The 11,649-nt window shown below is 47.2% G+C and overlaps 1 protein-coding gene across 4 annotated transcripts in view; it reads left to right on the top strand.

The window, feature by feature from the left end:
• The first annotated feature begins 4,813 nt into the window (after nucleotides 1-4,813).
• nipblb (NIPBL cohesin loading factor b) overlaps nucleotides 4,814-11,649 on the top strand; it is a 333,312-nt gene continuing 326,476 nt past the window's right edge. For all 4 annotated transcript variants that reach the window (XM_055631095.1, XM_055631096.1, XM_055631094.1 and 1 more), the window contains exon 1: nucleotides 4,814-4,971. The gene's annotated coding sequence lies outside the window, so the exon portion shown is untranslated. The remainder of the gene's footprint in view (nucleotides 4,972-11,649) is intronic.

Below are 11,649 nucleotides of genomic sequence, written 5' to 3'. Positions count from 1 at the left end.
TTTCATCAGTGAGAGTGCCTAGTACATGAGTTGGGTTTAATGTTACAGCTCTACAAGGTACGGCTATGTTTGGAGTACTGTGTACAATTTTGGTCCTTCTGCTACAGGAAGGATGTCATTAAATTGGAAAATTGCAAAAAAGACTGAAGAGGATATTACTAGAATTGGAGGGTTTGGCGTAGGAAGGAACTGCAGATGCTGGTTTACACCGAAGGTAGACACAAAATGCTGGAGTAACTCAGCGGGACAGGCAGCATCTCTGGAGAGAAGGAATGGGTGATATTTCAGGTCGAGACCCTTCTTCAGACTGGATACAAGGGGAAGGTAGATACACTGGAGCCTTTTTCCCTGCAGCATTAGAGGTCGAAGGATTACCAGGGGAAACATTTTCCACAGAGGATGGTGGATACATGGAACATGCTGCCAGTGGAAGTGGTAGATGCAATTTTTACCTTCACCTACCCATCTATGCATTTAGTGGATCAATGTTTGCATTTTCCGCCAGGTCCTTAAAGATTCCACTGGCAGACACGTGATCCTATCCACTGCTTTCAATTCCTCCCTCTGCAGTTGTCTCTCTCGTCCCCACCTACCACATCCCATAATGTGACACTTTCCCCATCTTTTTATCAAGTTCACATACAAGATTAGAAGTTGTTGAGCCAGAGCTGAACACACTTCTCGGCATCTGCATACAATGGTGTCTGTCTTGCGCTTCTTGTGCGTGGTGGTGGAAAGATTGGCGGAAAAAAGGGCCGCGACGTGAACGCACTTTCCTTGACCCTACTTTTCCCATGCAACTGCAGGAGATACATCAGTATTCATTTCACCTCTTTCCTTTCACCAGCCTGGGATCTGAACAGTACATCCACTGAGGCACAGATCCACTTGCATTTCTTCACGAGTGTTCACTGATGGTTCCTCTATGGTAGCGAAACTAAACAGTTTAGGTAATTGCTTTGTGGGACCCTGTGCTCAGTCCTCAGCAATGACTCCGATCTTTAAGTGGCTGTCACTTCCACTTTAAGTGTCTGTGGCCTCAGCACTGTTAGTAAGGCCCAGTGCAAGCGTGACATGGGACTCATCTTCCGTCTGAGCACACTGCAACTTCATACAGTTCTCCAACTTCAGACAACTCAAGGGGCTGTCCCACTGCGGCGACCTAATTGGCGAGTTTAGAAGAGTTTAGGAGAGTTTGAAAAAATGTCATGTTGAAGACCTTCTTTGACTATGTTGAAGACTAGATTTTTTATTGTGGTTGTGTGTTCTTTATTACTGTACCGCTGCTGGCAACCCAAATTCCACCGACCTTGGTTGTGTGGCAATTAAATTATATCTATCTATCTATCTACTAGTTTCGGGAAAATTGGACACCGAATAGTGGAGAGTGAAGACGACCTCCTTCGACATGTTGGAGACTATCTACGACTACCCTCGATTACCTACAAATAACATGCCGACCTACTACGACCTACTTCGACTAAACCTACGAGTGAAAAAAGTGTCGATTTTTTCCATGGCGATCTTTTTTCACTCGCGGGCATTTTTCAGCATGTTGAAAACCATGCCGCGACCTAGCCGAGGCCTCAAGTATGCGGGGACTACTCTCGAGCACGAAGGAGAGTTACAAAGACCTCCTAGGACCTCATGTCGACCATGCTGCGAGTATGAGTCGAGGGCAAACTCGTCTGAACTCGCGGATTAGGTCGCCGCAGTGGGACAGCCCCTTTACTCACCGTTTCTCTCTGTATGAGAACCAGCATTTTGCCTGACATTGTTTTGGCTCAGGTTTTTGTTTTGGGGCATGTCTCACAAACATACTATTAACAACACATCACACAAACCAATAAGCTCAATTTGATTTTAACTGCCCCACAATTGTCATATTAGGTCATACTGTCATAACTTATCAAGAAACATTCCTTTGTTCACAACCCGATTTCTCTATTTTTCAGTCTCTGAAGTTAAAAATCTGTGGTGAAAAATGTGAATAGCAAAATTCAATAAAACAGAAAAACAGCCAATCCAGAACCATTAAAGGCCTGACCACCACGCCCTGCAGCACATTTCAGGCACCAACCACTTGCCCCATCTCCATGACACTTCTCCCCCACATTTACCATGTGATCTCCCCTATCCATGCCTCTTATCATTTGATAAACCTCCACCAGGTCTCCTCTCAGACTCTGAAACGCACAGAAAATATTCCAAGTCTGTCCAGCTTCTTCCTGTAACTATTACCCTCTAATCCAGGCAGCATTCTGGCAAACCTCCCCTACTCCCTCTCCAAAGCCTGCACTTCCTTCCTGTAATGGGGTGACCAGAACTACACACAATACTCCAAATACTGCCAAACCAAAGTCCTATAAACTGCATCATGACTTCCTGACTCTATACTAAACGTTACTCCCCAATACTGTATTTGAATGAATGAATAGGTTTATTGGCCAAGTTTGTACACATACAATGAATTTGCCTTGGTGCTCCGCTCGCAAGTAACATCACAACCATTAAGAATAAAACATTACTAACAAAACATTATAGTTTAAACATGTGAATAAAATAAAATACCAGAGCAGGAGGCTACAGACTTTTGGTTATTAACTAGAGCCAAGAACGGAACTCACTATGAAAACATGGAGGGGACGGGGGCCACAATCCTTTGGCGGCCGCGAGCGCATGCGCACACTCACACAAACGCACGAGGCTTCGGAGGCTCAATCTCAACTGTGCCTGTCTCACCAGGTTAACTACAGCCCTGTCTGGACTGACGGGACACCAGCGCTGCTTCTCCGCGCTGGCCATATTTCCCGCAAGTCCAGGGAGGTTAACCTGGCGGGACAGGAAGAGTCTGACTGCCGACCTCTCTGGCCACCCATGGGGGGGGGGGGGGGGTCACCCGGGACAGCGCCGGAGACCCGGCCGGGATCGATCCTGCCTGTGGATGACGCGCAGGTCTGTGCCACGTCTCCCTCCTCCAATCGCCGCGCTCTATCCTCAGTTCCACCCCCACCCACCCCACTCCTCCCTCCTCCAATCATCTCGCCCTTGATCATCAGTCCCACCCCCACTGACTCGTGGAAAGCAGAGATTTTAAAATCGGGATCACAAAAACTTGGCGGGGATGTCCCCCACCTCTCAAAACATGGGGGGGACGTGTCCCCTCTGGCCCCCCGGGGTTTCCGCCCCAGAGTAGAGCTACTACCCGTGGGAAAAGTCTGACTGTGGCGGCTTTGACGGACACTGCAAATGGCTTGATTGTAATGTCACCTATTCCTTCCCTCCAGAGATGCTGCATGTCCTGCTGAGTTACTCCAGCAATTTGTATCTATCTTTTCACTGTACCTCAGTATACTTGACAATAAACTAAACTGAACCGAATCAATCGTCTTCAACTATGAAAGTAAGCATACCATGTCCCTTCTTTACCACTCTATGGACTCGTGTTACCTCTTACAGGGAGTTATGACATGGACCCCAAGATCCCTCTGTACATCAATAATGTTGTTGAGGGTCAAGCCATTAATTGCAAATTTCCCTCTCACATTCGACCTCCCAGAGTGAAGAAGTGTCTCGACCCAAAACGTCTATTCCTTCTCTCCATAGAAACATAGAAAATAGGTGCAGGAGTAAGCTATTCGACCCTTCGAGCCTGCACCGCCATTCAATATGATCATGGCTGATCATCCAACTCAGTATCCTGTACCTGCCTTCTCTCCATACCCCCTGATCTCTTTAGCTACAAGGGCCACATCTAACTCCCTCTTAAATATAGCCAATGAACTGGCCTCAACTACCTTCTGTGGCAGAGAATCCCAGAGATTCACCACTCTCTGTGTGAAAAATGTTTTCCTCATCTCAGTCCTAAAGGATTTCCCCCTTATCCGTAAACTGTGACCCCTTGTTCTGGACTTACTCAACATCGGGAACAATCTTCCTGCATCTAGCCTGTCCAACCCCTTAAGAATTTTGTAAGTTTCTATAAGATCCCCCCTCAATCTTCTAAAATCTAGCGAGTACAAGGCGAGTCTATCCAGTCTTTCTTCATATGAAAGTCCTGACATCCCAGGAATCAGTCTGGTGAACCTTCTCTGTTCTGCCTTAGATGCTGCCTGAGCTACTCCAGCAATTTTGTCTACCTCCCAGAGTGAACACCCCACTCATACACACGATACTCTAAATTGTGAGGAGAGTTGTGGTTCAGCGTAGGGATTAACGTTTGATATTTAGACAGTGATGCGCGGTGTTTATCTCCATCAATGGCGGCGCGGCCGGACAACCAACCTCCCCGCCAAAAGCTGCGCACGCGCACTGCCTCTCCGCCGCCGCCGCTGGGCCGGCCTGACTGCGCGTGCGCAACACCGCCTCAGGCCGGCCTGACTGCGCGTGCGCAACACCGCCTCCGGCCGGCCTGACTGCGCGTGCGCAACACCGCCTCCGGCCGGCCTTCTGTAATCTTTGCTGTCGAGGGGCGGGCGGGAGGCCTCAGCGCGCGTGCGCGTCGACGGGCGGGCGGGAGGCCTCAGCGCGCGTGCGCGTCGACGGGCGGACGGAAGTCAGTGCGCGTGCGCGCCGCGAGACCCGAGTGTGGCGCGCGGGCACGCGGGGGCGCTGCAGCCGGAAGTGTTGCGTTTGGCGCCTTCTTCCTCCTCTTCCCCCCCCCGCTCCGCTCGTGCTTGTTCGTTCACTTCCGGTCGGCATTTTGTCTGCGAGAGGGGAGCCGCGACTGGAGCCGCGATCGCCGCCGCTCGGGAGGCCGCACCGCCGCCGCACAGCGTGAGGAGCAGCCGCGAGGGGGGCGCAGGCCGCGGGGCAACACCGGGGGCAACACCGGGGGCGGGGAGCGCGCCGCGGGTTCAGGCCTTCATGTCCGCCGAGTGTTGTTGTTCTGCCCGCCGCCCTGTTGATCGCCGCGGAGAGCGGAGGAGACGGCTCGCCCCGGCCGCCGGGCCACAGCGGCTTCTTACTGAGGTAAAGCGCGACGCGACGCGCCGAGCGGGGCCCGCGGCCTCCTGCTCGCTCGGCGGGAGCGGGCGGCAACGAGCGGGCGAGGCCCCGGACTCTGGGCCTAGTCGCTCCCCTCGTCCGCCTTTGGGCCCTTCCGCTCTCGCCGAGCCGGGAATGATAGCGGCTGTCCGGGCAGAGAGACCCACGGCTGGGCACTGGCCTGAGGCCGTAAGAGGAAGTGCTTGTTGCTGGGAGTGCGGCCCGGCCCGGCCCAGCGGCGGGGGGAGTGGGAGTGGGCGGGGAGCGCGCAGGCCCGGGGCCGCTGCTGGACGCTGCCGTGGGCGGGCCTCGGCCCGCGGAGGAATGTTTAACCGCAGGCCAGCATCAAGCCCCGAGCTCGCGTACTCTCGGCCGAGCTGGAGGGAGCGGAAGGTCGCCCTGAAAGTGGCGGCCGTGCTCCGAGGAGGCTGGCCATGGCCCGCCCGCCCGCTCCTGGGGAGGCCGCGGCCCGGACGCATTGTTCAGCCGCCAGCTCGGCCTGTGGCTGGTGAAGCCTGCACGTCGGGTACAACATTGGTCCGGACTGGCGGGTGGGTTGTCCGTTGGTGTTGGTCGTACGTGGTCCATTCATCGTCTGAGAGAGTAGGACAAGGTCTTGCTTTTTGCCTGAGGCACCAGGGTGGCTTTAATTAATTGCACACAACCGACTCCGGGCGATTAGGACTGATTCTGCTACGTTCCCCGGCTCGGTGTCCGTGTAAAGATCAGTCGGTAAATGCAGAACAGCTGTTGCAGCTGCCAATATGATTAATTTTTGAAAGGACAACTCGGCTGGTGAAGTGAAAGTAAAATGTTGCTTATAGTTGTTTCACTTGTCTAAGAATAGAAAAGCACATTTAGTTGAAAGATAGTGTGTTGTTTAAGTTCACTAAATTGTACACTCCGACAGGGAGATGCAGACATACAACGTAAATATGCATTCCTAAATTTTAGTGTGGAAGTATTTACATCTGTTGATGGGTGTATACCTAGTTGGTGTACATCTCAGTGGCCGTACGCTAGTGCGTCATTGCTGTACTTGTGTGGGCGAAACTATTGTATCAATATTTGACTCGGTACGCTGCAGTGTAAACGGATGCCGAAGTTCATTGTTTGCAAACACTTGCTGTATGGTATCTATTCGGCACGATCTTGGTAACTTCAAATGCGTGGACCATTTCATAAATTTGAACAGGAATATATCTCCTGTCGCACGTCACAATCTGGACGGGATATTGTCGCTATAAATACCCAGAAATCAACTGGACGCATCTTATTTATCGTACTTGTAACTTTTGAAGAAATTGATTGAAACCCGAATTGTCCATAAATCGTATTTGATCTCTCTACGATACTTGTGTTGTAGCATTTCCTGACTGTAATCATGTATTCTATAAATATTTGCAACATTTATACTGGCCGGAAAATTTTGTCAAAAGATTTATTCTAGGGTGAACAAGATTTCTTCCATTTGCTCTTCTTCATCATCACAAAATTCCTTTGATTTATGGAAATCTTGCATTAATGTTAACTCTAGGAGTTGTCCTTTTTAAACTAGTATTTCATTAAAAAAAATCTGACCTCTTACACTTGTGTTCAATCGTGTATTGGTCTCTGACATGAAAGCCTGCAAATGATTTTAAAAGATTTATTGCATTTCAGCCTTAAAGAGAAGAACATGTATTGTTTGCAATTAGAGTACACTGGCATGACTTGAGGATTCACCAGTTTACACACGTCTACATTCTTAAGTAAAAACATTCAATCTCCCTGTTTCTGTGCTGTTAAGAAATGCAAGTGTTTTTCCCAGCATGCTAAAGTAAAAACAACAAAGTGGAAACTTGGATTAGCATATGTGATAGGGAACAGCCTGAATCAATTAGAGCCTTCATTGTATTACACTTCTTATGGTTATCATAGTCTATTACAAAATGACCCGAGATTTCCTGCAAATACTTTAAATTATTATGGTGTGGAGGCTACTTCCTGTTTTCCTCCCCTTGCTCCTTCCTTTGTTATTCACACTAAATTGTCAGTTGAGATGTATTAAGTTTGACTGGCATGGTGAATCAGGAGGTAGTGCTGTTGCCTCAGCTCCAGCAGGTTTGCAAGGCAGGTTTCTTTCATGTAGAAGGTAGTAGGTACCTAGAACGTGCTACCAGAGGAAGCGATAGAAGCAGATACGAGGACGACATACGTATGTTGCAATAGAGCAGCTGCCATCTCCCTGGAACTATACCTAATTCTGGAACATCTGGATAGATGTCCCCCCCCCCCCCCAACTAGATCCTGGCCTATAGCCCTCAATCGGTAAGGATAGGTGGCAAGACATCCTCCAGAATAACACTCGACAACGGTGCATTACAAGGCTGCATTCTTAGCCCCTTGCTATGCTCCCTGTACACTCATGACTATGGCTAATTTCATCTCGAATGCCATTTGCAAGTTTGCAAATTGCACCATTGGGTGCGGATTTCAAACAGTGCTGAGGCAGAGTATGGAAAGGAGATGGTGAGCTTAGAAGCATGTCATGACTACAATCTCTTCCTCAATGTTACCAAACCGAAGGAGCTAGTCAGGATGGTAGAACCAATTTGTATCAGTGGTGCTGCAGTGGAGATGGTTGAGAGCTTAACATTCTTATTTTAATAGAATAGCACCTAAAATTTGTTCTGGTTCAACCAAGTTGATGCTACGACCAAGAAAGTACAGCAATACCTCTACTTCCTCAATAGGCTAAAGAAATTTAACATGTCGCCAGTTTTTACAGTTGCACTTTTGAAAATGTCCTATAGATTTGCATCACAGCTTGGTTTGGCAACCTTCACTCCCCCTTTGGGCAGATGATAACAAAACCTTGAAAGTGTGTTCCACCAGATTCTGGAACAGCATCTTCCCCGCTGTTATCAGACTCTTGAATTGACCTATCTCATGCTGGGGATAAATTTTCAATCCACCTTGTTATGCTCTTGCACTTTCTTTTGTACCTTGTACTTTCCGAAGAGTCCACCGGGGACTATACTGGAAGTTGGACAATTTTATACTGAACATTTATCAAGCCAATTAATCAAGCCATTAACCTACAAACCTGTCTTTGGAATATGGGAGGAAACTGGAGATCTCAGAGAAAACCCATGTAGAACGTACAAATGGGGAGAACGTCTAAAATCCATACAGAGAGCGCCCGTATCGGGATCAAACCCGGGTCTCCGGTGCTGCATTTTGCTGTACGGCAGCAACTGCTGCTTCACTTTCTTTGTAGCTGTAACAATATATTTTGCACCCTATTTTCTCTTTATCAGTGCTTGATACACTTGTGTATGAAATTATTTGCCTGGAATGTTTTTCACTGCATTTTAGTTCACGTGACAATAATAAACCTGTATCAGTACCATTTTCGGAAGAATTAGATAGATAGAAATAGGTAAGGGATTGAGGGATACAGACCATGTATAGGTAGAAAGGATTCATTAAATTGGCAACATAGTTAGTGCAGACATGTTGGTCCGAAGGGCTTGTTCGTGTGCTGTGCTGTTTTAAGTTGCAGTGGTTCAGGGAAATAGAGGGGGAAAAGAGGCGAATGGGGTTATTCCCCTGGAGATGGCAGGGAGTTTAGACTGAAAATACACTTTGATGTTACAAGATGTAAGACTGCACCTGCCATCTTGGAAGGCTTGGTAAGCTCCAGATAGGAATTGCTCTTATTGTTTAATTTAAAATAAAAAGCTGTTTGTTTGCCTCTCATCTTTCTTGCATCTTCTGCCATCACATTGAATTTGTGACCCCTGGTCCCTGAGCCATCTGATTTTTAAATTTTACTACACTGTTACTGGCAGCCCCAGCATTTGTAACGCATTTATTTTACTGCTGATTTGAACGGCTGTAATCCTTCGAGGTTTTCCAGAATTTTATCTTGCGACAAAGGAGGAATATTGATTTATTTTCGAGTGATTATAATCGTAGAGCATAGACATGAGGCCTTCAGCCTAGCACCTCAATACAACCTTTTTGCCCATCTACACAAATCTCATTTGTCAGCATTGGAACAGAGAACATTAGGGCCATAATCTTCTACATCTTGCATTTTTAAGTGATCTTTAATATAGTAATTGTGTCTGATCTCACCATTTGGTTGTGCATTCCTGTGCAAAAAGTACTCCACCCCCATTTTTCAAATGTCTTCCACTCACAACCCCTTATTCACCACTGGAACAAGATTTTAACTATCTGTCCTATCTATACCTCTTTTAAAATTATGTGCTTCTACCAGGACATTCTTCAGCATCAACTCCAGGGAAAACAAACACGGCTTGTCCAATCGCTCTCCATAACCAGTCTTCTAATCATGGCAACATCTTGTTGAATACCCTCTGCACTCTTCAGTTCAATTCCATCTTTCCTATCGTGCAGCAACCAGAAGTGCACACAATACTGCAAGTGTGGCCTAACCAAGTTGCAATGAGATGTCTCAACATTGCTGTTCTATGCCCTGACCTACGAATGTAAGTATGTCAAGTGCCTCCTTTACGTCTGTATATACCTGTATTCCAACTTCAGCGAACCATGCTCTTGGATCCCTAAGTGTTTCTGGTAACCAGTATTCCTTAGGAGTGCCCTTGTTGCATATATCCAACCCTTATTTGCTTTCCCAGAATGAATCACCATGTATTTATAGGGATTAAATTTCATCTGCCAATGTTCTGTCGGATACCCAGTCTCTAACCTGTTCGTGTAGTCATAACATTTGTGTGGTTAGTCAGTTGGAGATTTTGGCTAACGGTGTGTGTTTGTTGATGGGGGGGTCCTGTTAATGTCAAGGGGGTCCTGGAAATGTCAAGGCTGCTCCCTTGATGCCACTAGTCACTTGCTGGGACTTACGGCATGCATGTTGGTTGGCAAATTATTTGCCGTTGTTAACCATACATGATCTTTTATGCTTAGATAAGATGTATGGAATGGAAAAAGGTAATTGAGCCCAACCAGTCTGCATTTTGCTCTATTTGAGCCACCTCCTACCCTTAATCATCTAAATCTACCTGCTACCTTTGGCCTAACCTAACCTTTATCTCCAAACTCATTCTGGCAGATTTGTTCTGCACCTTCTCCAGTACTTTTACATTCTCCTTTCAGTGTACTGAAATAATTGGATGTGATTCCAATTGTGGCCTAATCAATGTGTCATAATAATCCACTACATTTGTACTTTATCCTCTAATTACACCAAGCCCTTGTTAACTGAGGGTTAGGTACACAGATATCTTGCAATGCCACTAATGCAGCTGGCAATGACAAAGGCTACAGTCAAAATATGCAGAAACACATCTGTACTTCTTGGCTTCAGCTGCACAGCTGACCCACACTTTGTTCCTGGGAAATGATATTAAATGCAATCTGTCTCATGGCAAACTGAATTCCTAGACACTGCAGGGGCCAACTCTGGGGGAACGCACAATGATTACCATCCAGTAATGCTGACCATGTGAGTATGGGGATCTGTGGATAGTAAGTCAGTGGATCACAAGCACTTAATGCATTATATCTAAGAGGCCAGGTTACACAAAAAAGCTGGAGAAACTCAGCGGGTGCAGCAGCATCTGTGGAGCGAAGGAAATAGGCAACGTTTCGGGCCGAAACCCTTCTTCAGACTGATTGGGGGCGGGGGTCGGTGGGGACAAGAAAGGGAAAAGGAGGAGTAGCCAGAAGGCTGGGGGATGGGAGGAGACAGCAGGGGGGCTGAGGAGCCTTTGTGAGAATTCGATGTTCAGCCCCCGGGGTGCAGACTCCCAAACGGATATGAGGTGCTGTTCCTCCAATTTCTGCTGCTCGCTGTGCATGGAGGAGACCGTAGGTCGGAGGCTCTGGGAGGGGGAGTTGAAGTGCTGAGCCAATTGCGGACACGGACTAAGAGGCCATATGCCAGTTGTTTCCCAACATTCCTGCCACCTTTGAAGATTTACGCCACGTCCCTCTGTAGCTTCATACTTGGAGCCTTTGTGGATCTAGTCTATTATATTACTTTGTTCTTTATTGCATCACCGTATTGCTCTGTATTAAATTTCACCTGCCAGTTGTTTGCACATTCTCGATCTTTTGCACTGTTATATAGTCGCTCAGATGTCAGAGCGTAACATTTTTATTTATGTATATTATTTATAAATAACATGGTCTTAGCACTGACATCTGAGCGGCCACACTATTTTACTGTCTGCAACGTGAGCACCAGATTAATATGATTCTCAGCTTTGTCCTTGAGTCAATCTTCACCCATGCGATTGCTGACCCCTTTATTCTATGGAGCTCATTTTGCCAACCAGGCTTTTATGTGGGACAGATATCTTTTGAAGATCCATTTGGATTCTTCTGCGGTGAACCTCTGAAATTCTCCATACCAGAAGGTTGTGTAGCCGCGATCATCAGAAGAATGGTGAGGTAGATAAATATTTGAAGAATCTGATAATTTCTGGCAATGTGAACTGACAAAGAAGAGATGATGAGGAGTGGAATAGATCAACCATGATCATATTGCATGTTGGGCCAGGCAGCCTAATTCTTTTTTTCTTGTCCAATGTGACTGCTTTATCTTTCTCCATTACTTACTTGCAAAAAATAATCAGCGTGGTTATGAAAGGCACTGTTTGCCCTCAACAAATTGGAACTAGTTCC

The sequence above is a fragment of the Leucoraja erinacea genome, unplaced genomic scaffold (genome assembly GCF_028641065.1).
Source record: "Leucoraja erinacea ecotype New England unplaced genomic scaffold, Leri_hhj_1 Leri_64S, whole genome shotgun sequence".
Taxonomy (NCBI): Eukaryota; Metazoa; Chordata; class Chondrichthyes; order Rajiformes; family Rajidae; genus Leucoraja; species Leucoraja erinaceus.
This window is presented reverse-complemented; position numbering and strand designations above follow the sequence as displayed.